The sequence below is a fragment of the Tenrec ecaudatus genome, chromosome 3, assembly GCF_050624435.1.
Source record: "Tenrec ecaudatus isolate mTenEca1 chromosome 3, mTenEca1.hap1, whole genome shotgun sequence".
NCBI classification, from domain to species: Eukaryota; Metazoa; Chordata; class Mammalia; order Afrosoricida; family Tenrecidae; genus Tenrec; species Tenrec ecaudatus.
In genome coordinates, this window is record NC_134532.1 from 159,005,556 (window position 1) to 159,017,840 (window position 12,285).

Sequence of the window (12,285 nt, forward strand, 5' to 3'; positions counted from 1 at the left end):
AACTTCTCCAGATGGAATATACAGAAATCAAACTGACTATATTTGTAAGAAAGAGACCTGTATCTATGGAGAAGTTTCTGTTTTTGCAACAAGTTTGAAGCCATACCTGATTATTTTTCAGAGTGTAATTAAAAGTTCAGTTCCCGTTATTTTCAAGAATTGTTTTTTGTCCCTATTTTGTACTCTGGGCTTTTAGCTGCTGCTACTCAAAGAAATATTGAGCATTAATGAAATTAATTTAACTTAGATTATTGTGTTTATAACAATCTCAAAAACAAAATCATTTCCAAATAGCATATTGCCCCACAATACCAATTAATGTCCTTTATCTTAAGGAAAAAGTGATTTGAAAGGGAAAATAGTAGTTCCAGAATAAAAAAAGGAATAAATGCAAGACGAATACCATATATTCAAGCCTTTATAAACCTACATCAGAATATGAATATTCAGAAATAGTATTAGCTAATTGTTTCATCAGGTGGTTATACTATACCAGCAGATAAGCTCTCTGGTCCTTCAGGGTTTGGAACACCCAAACCTTTTAGGCTATTACTGACTCCAAATGTGCCTCTACTTTACCACTGGAGCCAATGCGAGAGGTCACCAGAAGCTCGCCAGCAACTCCTGTGCTCATTTATCCCCCATTTTCCCAAGTTTCAGGAATTTTGAAACCCAGATTTAGCTTCAGGAACAATATCTCCAGACAAACTAGAATTGTGTTCAATTCAGCAGGGTGCAACTTCCACCCCAGTAGGGCAATATCCTTTTATGCAAATGTATGCAGGTTTAGGCCCTCATGGGCAACCTGTATATATGAAGCTAAATGTATCTTTTTCCAGTTCTGAGCTATATAATTAGGAAAACAACCCCCCAGCCTATTAAGCACCCGGAGTGCACTGTCAAACAATATTGAACTGCTGGGACATCTGATTGTACCCACTGTAGATTGGTTTTGGGATTCCAGTGATAGAACTGGGCTGGAACACTTAGAACATTATAAAACCTTTCTGCAGTTGGATTGCGACACACTCACTCAGTCTCACACTGCCAACTCATAGCAACCCTGAAAGGAAGGGTGGAATTGCCCTTCTGGCTTTCTGTAACTCTTCATGGAAATAGAAAGTCCTGTCTTCATCCAGCAGAGCAGCTGGTGGTTTAGAACTGCTGACCTAGCAGTGAGTAGCCCAACTTGTAACCACTAAGGTACAGTAATACAAAAGAGAGTTAGAAAACTCCAGATGTACAACCATAGTCCCCCAAAATCCAAACAACCCAAAGCTTTCCAGCTTTCCAGATTGGTCTCTGAGCCCTAGCTCCAGTTTAATAATAATCACCCAGATGCTCCTGAAAATGCTGGATCATTAATATAACTTTCATTATCCAGAAGTGGCCCTGATATTAAACAAATTTTGAGAAGCTGGAAGTGGGACTGGGTAGGAATAAAATTCAAGTTGTGGAGGTGTTTATTCCCCCTCTTTTTTTTAAGACGTGACATTGCCATAAACTGACACAGGCTTCTCTAGCAGTGTCCCTTCCACATATTGCAGCTCCAATGTGGTAAGTCCTCTAGTGCCCTAAAAGACACATGGTCAAGCAGGGTCTTCATTAAATGAAATCATAATGTACCTAGTTTATAAAATGAGACCCTGAGGTAGTTAGTTTATTGTGCCAACCTGGTCAATAAATACATGTGGGGTTAATTGAAGGGCGGAGGAATAAATGGCTTGGTGAGTCTCATCTTCCTAGTTCTCAGGTCTCTTGCTTTGTGATGGTCAGACCAGGGTTCAGCTGCCTTAGCCAGTTCCCTGATTCAGCTGGCAAGGCTCATTTCCTGCAAGACATCCTCAAGGTGAAGCCGCATGGACCTACCCTGATGCAGCCCTGGCTGCTGGAGCAGCCATGTGGAGACCCTGCCAGCACTCAGATGCTTACACGCTCACTGACTCGATTTGCCTCCTGCAGTCAGCATCATACTGTGTGTTTTGTGAGATGGAGGAGGACTTTTTGGAGTGGTGTCAAAAATATGGGTTAATGTTGGACTTGTGGGCTTGGGCAGCACTGGGTTGGAATGTTTTCTTGATGTGAATTTAAGCTTTATATAAAACTCTCTTATACATGACTTTCTGTGGATTTGCTTCTCTAAAGTACCCAGACTAATACAGACCATAATGTACCTATTCTCATTGGAAATGTGAAGTCTCATCTATTCGACAGTTTGAGGCTTAAATAACCCAAACAAAGCCCAGAGAAGCTATTGACCCAATTGACTGGGAAAAAAAACTCATCTTGATGCAGCCTCCAGTCTCCCTGGCAACCTACTCAGCAGATTCTCATCTCCCACAAGGAGCCTCAGGTTGCAATAATAGTGGAAGGACAACTCATAGAAATTTAGTTGACACTGGAGTGATCCCTTGATTTTAAGCTCCCTCTAAGGCTTTCATTTCTAAAAGGAACATTGTTATAAATGGAATGTCAAGAAGGCCCATCAGCAATTTTATTCAACAGGTGGATTGCCAAATTGGAGACATTGAATTAACTTGCAGATTTTTATATGTGCGTGATTACCTCATTCCTGTCTCTGAATTACAATTGCTAACCAAAATGAATGCTAAAGTGATGTTTTTTCCCCTGCTGGAAGACTCAGGGTTGAGGGGAACCCTGCGTGGCTTAGGCCTTCCAGGCTACTGTACTGCAACTGTCAGCAGCACAGAACCTGCTCTATACCAGAGAAATTAAGGCAGTATAAACCAGTAAGCATGAGCAACTAAAGTTCCCACTAAGGCTTAAAACAGATACAATTTTCCAGAACATCAAGTTTCAACACTGAACACTATCCATAAAACAAGAGGCCAAACTATATTCTCCACCCATGGATTTAATTGAGTCTAGAGATCTTTCTAAAATACCTCGATTCTACCAGTTTAAAACAGAGAATACATGTTTTACAGGCCTTAATGCCAGAAATCAAACATTGAAGATGATCATAAGTCCCTAGTCTTTATATTCTGTTAATTTCCAACTATGGTGACACAACATGTGGCTCACAATCCTGGACTCAAAAATATGTTTTATTCTTATTTTTTATTGTGTGTTGAAAAGAATTCCTCACAGGGGATTTTTTTACCTTTGAGTCGGAAGATCCACATGCAGAGAAACCACCAGAATTGTGGCAGTGTATACCAGGTCACAGAGCCCCAAATCTTTCTCTTCACATCCTATTAGGTGTCAACTGCGCTCTACCCATCCAAAGAAGTCAAATAGGCACCAGCAGCAGGATGGAATTTCACAAACACACACCTGCTTACACTCAGATCATATGCCTCCTCACACTCTCATCAGCTGCAAGGGCTAGTCTGGCCTGCTAGGCAGGAACCACGTAATTCATTAAACTGCAGATCAGCCAGCCTTCCTTTCCTCTCTCTTCTCTAGCCTCAATTGGTGTCAATGGAATAAGTCCAACTCAGATTGTCTTTTTGGCTACATTTTCCCATTTTTCACTGAATAAATGGAACCAGGTATGTACCATAAGAAACATGCAGATCTTTTTCTAGCTTCCATTAGCATTCAGTCTTAACAAGAGGTTTTTCAATGAGTAAAGACTTTTCCAGCACAGGTGCATCAAAGCAAACTGCTTGTTTGAATTTAGAAGCACCAAGAAATGTATGTATTTCACTAGGTCTAGCCTTCAAAGGTAAATGTCCTATTCTCTCAGCTTTCCTAGCTTTCCTGAGTAAGTCAGAGTGTCTTTTCAAATGCTAATGTCCGCGTGTTGAAGGTTCTGGGTGAGGATGAAGTGTTCCCCTAAGCCCACACACTCTATTTTGATTTAAAAATAAAAGCCTGTTTCTTCCAAGCAATGCCTAAATCCCCTTTTAGCAAACACAAGCAAGTAGAGGCTATGAAAGTGGGCTCATAAACTCTCTCTACTCAGACAAAACAAAATTCACTTTATCTTATATTTGTATCTATTTCACAATACTAGGTAGCACAAACCAGTATCTAAAGAGATCATTCTAAACACATTATCCTTAAAACACTTAGGTTCACTTTTTTTATTCTCCACTCAGGGCAATATCATTCATCTACATATGGCCTAGTGTCTCTGGTAGGGCTTACCGACCAGATCGTGGCCATCTAGAAGTTGATCTTCTTTAACCAGTTTGGCTTTCCCTCCAGACAGCTTCAGGTAGGAGCAGCTATTCGGCCCCCAGCTGTACTTTAACCTTCTTCCCTTCCCTTCCAGGAAGAAGAATCAAAGTAACCGTCTAAGAATCAAGTTTCACTTATCACATCCTTGCTTCTTTCACAGCACCTCATGCTTACCAGCGATACAAGGAAGACTAAGAATCCAATCTGCATCCACCCTGGAATGACTTCTGTGAGGGAAGTTCTGATACCAATAATCCCTTGCATTGGCTATAGAGAACTCACAGACAACACACACAATTATGCAGTCAGTTAGGGAAACTAACTGGATAGCCTTTGAAGGAGAATGGTCTGTCTGCCAAACTACTCAGTCGAGCTGGCAGATAGTGTTCTCTCTGGCCTTCTCCCTCGCAGCCACGTGTCAAACAAGCGCTTTTTGGTTCTTCTTCTGATGCACTCAGTCAACTAGTGATGCTGCCCAAGGACCATAAGTACAGTCTTGGGATAAGAAGATACTATGACAGGAGGAGGAACTATGCGAGTACATATCATCTCCCATATAAATCAAATGTGTTTCAAGTGAGGCTTGAGCCTCATCTCCTATACAAGCCAAACTGTCACCATCACACATTGTATTTTACCTATTTGGGCTTATTAGGACTTAAGTCTCGACATAGAACTAGATGGAAAAATGGATGGTGAAAGGGGGTAATGTGGACATTCAGGAAAGTCTTCTTTTTCTTCCCCCAAAAGGAGGTGCTGCAATACCATGTCAATGCGTGGAGTGGGTAGAGCAAACTCCTATTGCATTTCCCTGCTCCAAAAATCCATTTAATATGTTGACGTCAGATAGAGGACTTATCAGATATGAAAGTGATAAGAACAGATACTACACTTGATCTTAGCAAAAAGCCCGAGAAGTGATCCTTCGGTGATGTCTTATAAAGTATCTGCCCCAGGTGATATCCCAGGAGCTGCCCAAGAAAACGGCCCAAGTGTCAACGCATGCAGGCCCTCTCTCAGGCAGAGACTCTGCAGACGTAGCAATGGGGGTTTCAAAAGTGGACTCAAAGGAGTAATAGTTTTACTGAGACAAATCCTTGCCTGGCAAAACTGGTAGAATCTATGCATTGATAAAAGTTAGGGGGGTGGCCTCCCAAAATTACTGTGTATCTAACACATGTCCCTAAAAGAAGTATCAGGTTACCATTTCATCTTAATCAATTCATTTGCATTAACTTCAGACACAATGTGAACTTGGGAATTCAGTTTATGCTATAGTTCAGTCACTCTTATAATGATGTTCTCTATTTAATTTTCAGCTGTGTAATGACAAGAAACAGCACTTTCTTTCAGGATGCAAGTAGCATAACTGAGGTCTTTGATGAAACACTAGAACTATAACTCTGAAGCCTTATACTAATCACCCCCCCCCTTTTTTTACCACATTGCCTAACAAAATTAAGACAATTCAAACAACTTCCTTATGCTGCTAACACAAAATTATAGAAAAGTGTGAAATATGTAAGCCTTATCTACCAAAATATTCTGATCCAGTAGTGATGTTATTTGCCATATATCTATCTCCACATCATATCATGGCTTAGCATTGTTCCCTTTACCAATAGAGATAGAGTCAGTAGCCAATTTACAACTTGAGAGACATGGAAATCAACTGAAAAATGAATTCTAATGATTTTGTTTCTTTAGAAGTGCTCCTACAAACAAAATTTTAGCCTGGGAACTCTAGGGGATCAAAACAAATGGAAGGTAAAAATAAATATATAGAGAGAAGATTATTTCAATGAAATAATTCATACAGTTTTAGATATTGGCAAGAGTTCATTTATTTTAACAATTAATTACCAAATTCATGGATCAGTGGAAAGCTGAAAACTTCTTCAGACTAACTTGGTAGAAGGGGATGACTGACCTAAAATGCACAAGGGGTGAAGAAAAGCAAAAGGGAAGTGCTTTCGGTCATCCAAACAGATGAATTTGAAAAATGTTTCCAAGAATAGAATGGCAGATTTGACAAATTTGTTAAGTGTAATGGTGAGTAACTTGAAGGTGATAACATTATTTTGTAAAAAGAAATTCAACAAAGAGCTTTGAAAAAAGATTCTGGTTGCTTGTTTTTTGGGTTTGTTTTTGTTTTGTGGGGCTTGCCCTTGTATATTGCATGCAGAATGTACTCTCAAGGAAACTCCTCTTCAAACTGGTTACTTCCATCAGATTTAAAATTATTATGCAATATTTTACAAACTGGTGAGAATCATGGCCGAACCAAATTGACTCATGACTGTAAACATCACAATGACAAAGAATGTAGTAGAGTGAAATTTCTAAATAAGGCACTTCTACCCAAGGCTCTTACCACTTGTGAGTCCGTTTGCAATGCAGTTGTTGCTTGTGTGCTGTTGTCATGCTGAAACATAAGCCACTGTTATTTCCAGTAACAGCATGATCAACCAATGTGGTCAGGGTTCCACAGGGCTGCTAATCTAAGAATAGACTGTAAAACATGAAAAGACCATCCACTTCAGACAAATTGCTTTCATTGAGGGTCGGTGTCATCTGGTTGGTTTTGACCCAACGAGACCCTGTGTAAACAGAACTTTTCTGAACTTAGATTCATCTGTCTTTGCTTCCACCAGCCTGTGCTTGTCCTACTTTCTGTTTCATCTCCCCTCCTCCTAGTTTGTTGGATTTGGCAGCTGCAGGAGTCAGATAAACTTCCAATTAAAATCATGAACCAAACTAGATTTAATAATTCCTTCAACTGTGTGGGCCACTTTCCTGAATATATATTCATATATACGTATATATTCACTTGTTTTGTTTTTCAAGGGAACATAGACTAACAAAGTATTTTTTCTTTCTTTTTTTTCTGTACTAAGTGTCTTTATCAAAAGACCTTTTGACAATGAACCACTCTTCTTTGGCTTTCCATATTCAATGTCTAACTTTCACATGCATATCAGGCAATTGAAAACGCCATGGCCTGGGTCAGGCACCCCTTAGTCCACAAAGTCACACCCTTGCTTTGCAGCGCTAGAGAAGCCTTGTGCAGCGGATGTACCTAATGGAATGCGCCTTTTGATGTCGTCACTGCTGCTGCCATAACCATTGACCGTGGATCCAAGAAAGACAAAATGCTCAAGAAGTTCGATCTTGTCTCAGTTTACCAGGATGTTTGCTACCACATATTGGTCCAGTTGTGAGAATGTGTGTCCTCTTTACATTTGAGTTGTCATCCATACTACAGGCTACAATCCTTGATCTTCAGCAAGTGCCTCCAGTCCGCCCTACTTTCAGCAAGCAAGGTTTGTTTTGTTTTCTCCCTACTCCTAATTTGTTTCCCCTCTACCTCCTATTCCCTACCCTGTCCTTGTATTAAAATGATTATGACTTTCTCCTTCAGCACAAAAACCAAGCCCATTGCCTTGGAGTGATTCCGACTGACAGCTATGCTACAGGACAGAGTGGAGGTTTTCCACAGGTTTTCCGAGTCAGTATGTGTCCTCGGCAGCCCTGGGGACAAAGAACCAGAAGTTGAGCTGCTATGTCTAAGTCTGCAGTTTGAAAGCACCAGCTATTCCCTGGGATAAAAATTGAGGCTCTTTGTTCCCATAAAGATTTATGGCCTTAGAAATCCAAAAGTGCTGTTCTACTGTGTCCTATAGAAGAATCATCTTTGAGTCTGAGTGGACTCAATGGCAGTGAGTTTGTAGTTTTTTCATCTTTATCAAAGCCTTTCAGCCACATCTTTTTCTTGGGGAATGGCTGGTGGATGCTGGGCTTAAGCAACCACTGTCCTAGGAAAGCTTCTTGGATCTTATTCAATGTTTATGGTTACACTTTTTATTCCATTTGCACGCTGAGTAGCACTAATTTGTTCTTTTAACTAACACTTCTTAGTTGTTACATAATTTCCATTGCCTTGCTATGGACTTACTAGAACTATATAAAGCTAAACATATCAAAAGCTGAACTTCCTTGTTCCACTAAAACTTCTCATTCTGTATTTAAATATTCAACTCCTCAATACAACTTAACTTACCAAATCATCTTCAACTATATTTAATTTCCTAGTTTATGTGAGAATAATGATCGTTGCAAGATTACTGCAGCAACTTTATAGCTGTTCTCTTCATTTTTCTGTGGTCCATTCTCGTTCAATAAACTTAAACTTTCTGTCCTTACTTTCCTCATCTGAAGAATGGTATTTGCATTTTCTTCTCCAAATATCTAATATGAGGATGAATAATTTTATTTATTCATCTAAAGTGCTTATAACTATTATGCAAATAGAATTTTAATAAAAGTTAGCATTCATTATTGGGTGTAGTGAGGCACCAAGGAGAAGGTATTTTCACAGGAAAAGGTGGTCCTTTCATTTTAAGCTATACTTAAGCCATAGTAGATTGCCTTTGGTCGTTGTTAAGTGCTGTCGAATCAGTTACCACTCATGACAAGAGAACAAAACACCACCCTGGCCTCCATCATCCTCACAAGTGTGCGTGGCTTTGACCTCATCATGGCAGTCACTATGTAAATCCATCCTGTCAAAGGTCTTCCTCCTTTTTGCTGCTCCTCCACTTTCCCAAGCATGATGTCCTTCTCCAGAGACTAGTCCCTCCTGACAGCATGTCAAAAGTATGTGAGACAGTTTCCGCAGTACTTTGACAGGGAGCTTCCAGAAATTTAGGCCAGATTCAGATAGACAACAAAGGATATTATTGAGAACATAAGATGGATCGTGGCTAAAAGCAGAGAACATTAGAAATATGTTTACTTGTGTTTTATAGACTATGCAAAGCCATTTGATTGATAGGTTTAACATTTTTTTTTCTTTCTAAAAATATCTATAAAAGCATCTTATTCTAGTTTCTAGTATTCTAGAGAGGTGCAAACCATCTTAAACTAATAAATGCTACTAAAAAACCTTTCAGATACTTAGAGTTAACTGTTTCATAAATAAATATTTTAATCACTGTGCAGAACTACTTTTCCTAAAAACTTTTCCATTTCTGATTAATACAATTGTATGAACTCTATTTTGCGTAACCTTGGAGAAAGACATTATCTTGAATTTGAAAACAACATAAAGCCCAAAGCACAAATCTCTGAATTTCAGTTACTTTGCTCAAAATCATTCTATTTTAAGTTACTTATAATTTTTAATTAAATATTACAATAAATATTGACTTATTGATAGTATTAGAATCAACAAGGAACTTTAATAATAAAAATACCACCAAACTACTGCCATTGTCTCAATTCTGACCTATTCTCCTTACGTCACTCTCTTCTAGTCAATTCCAATTAGACTCAAATTCTATAGGGTTACTCTATAGTGATCCTATAGAATTGCCCCTATAGTTTTCTGAGATAATTACTTTTTATGAAAGTAGTAATCCTTATCTTTCTCCCTGGGAGCAGCTGAGTTTTGAAGTTCCCAGTGGGTAAACTCTACAACACCCGAGCTGAGGCTATACATCTTATTGGGAACAGACAGACTTGTCTTTTTTCCTGCTATTGGTTGGAGGGTTTGAACTAATGGCTTTGTCATTAATAACTCAACACCTAAACTACATTGTCACCAGTTCTCCAGTAAGAAAGAGCGGATCACACTATAATTAATAATTATTTTAATTAAACAGCATCTCAAAGCCTGCCTTATTACAAAACACCATATTAGGTTTCCATTTATAAGTAATTGTGCTAGAAGCACTCAAGTTGTTAAGAATACTTTAAAAAATAATATCACATTATAATAAGAATTTTAACTGAATGAAGCCATGTCTGGAAACATAAAGTAGCAACAACAGTTTGAAACAAGGAGAAAGAGAGGAAAATGTTTTAAGACATTGAACTAGATCATTTTGTCTGCATTATTTCATTTGATTTTCATATTAACACTGTAAATTTAATATCATCAAGATTTCAGTATATTGAAATTCAGTAGCCAAGCAACTTTACCTAGGTTAGTATTATGGGAAGTACAAAACATATCTTTAATGGATTCAGTCACCAATTTTGATCTGAATGACCCTCAAATATTTTTCTTTAAAGATAGTTCACCTGGTATACAAATATGTAGTTAATTTCCAGAATGCATTATGTTTAACTTTAGTCTCTGTGATTTTATTTTGTTTACATTGTCTTCCTATTGCCATTAAGCCCATTAGAACTCATAGCGATCCTGTGGGGCAGGGAAGACTTGCCCCAGGGGTATCCAAGGATGGGAATCTTCCAGAAGCAGATGACACATCTTCGGTCTGTAGAGCGCCGCTGATGGACTGAACTGCGGATCTTTCATTTGACGCTTGAACGCTTTAACCCTTGTGCCATTGGGGCTCCTTTAATTAATTTAAAACCAAACTCATTGTCATTTACTTGATTACAACAAATAGCAACCCTGTTTTTGTTTTCTGAGACTGTAAATCTTAACCAAAAAGTCTCCTTTTCCCGTGCGGTGTGCCTGGTAGTCTTCACCAACCTTGAGATTAAGCAGGCCAGCGTTTACCCCACAGCGCTGCGGTTGTCAGGGGGGTCCGTTCTGTTTCCCCCCACCGCGGCCTTATGTACAGAGAGAAGGACTGTCCAGTTCTGTGCCACATTCAAATCTGCTCTGATGTTTGAGCCCATCGCTGCAGCTACGGCTGTCGAGCCATCGTGTGAAGGGGCTGCTTGAGCACCGAGCCTCTACTCTTGCAGGCATGTGTTCTTTTCCGGAACTGATCTCGCTTGATAACATATTTAAAGCATGTGAGATGAAGTAGCACTATTATTGCCTCGAAAGAGCGTTCTTTCAAGACGGGTTTGCTTGTTATTTTAGAAGTCCAGGAGACTTGCAAAGTTCTTCCCCAGCACCACAATTCAAACTCGCCAGTTCTTCTTTGATCTTCATCATTCAATATCAGACTTTTACGTGCACATGCAGTGATCAAAAATACCATGCACATGATACGGGTCAGGACACCTTGGTCCACAAAATGACATTCTTGCTTTTCACTGCAATAAAGAATCTTGTGGAATAGATTTACCCAATGCAGTAGATCCTTTGATCTCTCTGAGCTGCGATGTTTCCATGACCTTTTATGCGGATCCAAGCAAGACAAAATCATTGACAACTTCAATCTTCCCTGTATTTATAATGACGTTACCCATTGGTCCAATTATGAGGATTTTAAAATTTTCCCTACATTAAGTTGTAATCCCTACTTAAGGCCGAATCCCTCGATCTTTCACCAGTAAGTAGTTGTAGTCCTCCGCGTTTCAGCAAGCAAAATTGTGGCATCTGCTATCACAGATTGTAAATAAGCCCACATTTAATCCCTATGCAGCATTCTTCTTCACCTGTCTCAGCTTCTCTGATGATTTGTCTGCATGTATTGCTGGAACTATGGTTGAATGATCCTCAGTAAAGTTTTACTTGAATAAGTCATATTGATTTATACTTTGAACATTTCATTGAGGCACCTGGGTTTGGAATGGGTAAAATATGGATATCTTCCAGTCACTTGGCTAGATGGCTGTCTTTCAAATTTCCTGATACAGATGAGTGAGTGTTTCCAATGCTTCATCAGCTTGTTAAAACATTTCAATTAATTTCAATCATTTCCTACAGCCTTGATTTTCACTAATTATCTGAGTACAGCTTGGACATCTTCCTTCAGTAACATTGGTGTTTTCTTATGCTACCTCTTGAAATGGTTAACTTTGCACTAGTTCTTTTTGTTACACCGACTTTGTATTTTCTTTCCATGTTCTTATGATACTCCCTGCATTATTCAATATAGTTCCTATAAAATCTTTCATGATTGTAACTTGAGGCTTTATTTTGTCTTGCATTCTTTCAGCTTCAGATATGCTGGTGGCATGCATCCTTTGTGACCTTCTAGGCCTAGGTTTTTTTTTTTTCTTTCACTGTGACACTGACTCTTCTGGAGCAGCCCTTTAAACTTTTGGGGTTTGCTCTTTTACTTCATTATATACTCCATTTACCTGAGCTGCTACTGCAAGTTTCAGTCTCTCTTGACATCCACTGTATTCTTTTTCTTCTGTCTTTTAATGATCTCTTTTTTTCCTCTAATGAATGATGTGCTTAATTCCATCTCACAGCTCACCAAG

At 39.0% G+C, this 12,285-nt stretch overlaps 1 non-coding gene across 1 annotated transcript; it reads right to left on the reverse strand.

Annotated features, from left to right (window-relative positions):
• Positions 1 to 4,882: 4,882 nt before the first annotated feature.
• LOC142443916 (U2 spliceosomal RNA) lies at positions 4,883 to 5,071 on the reverse strand. Its single transcript, XR_012783640.1, has one exon. It is a non-coding gene; the product is annotated as a U2 spliceosomal RNA (small nuclear RNA).
• Between the last annotated feature and the right edge of the window lie 7,214 nt (positions 5,072 to 12,285).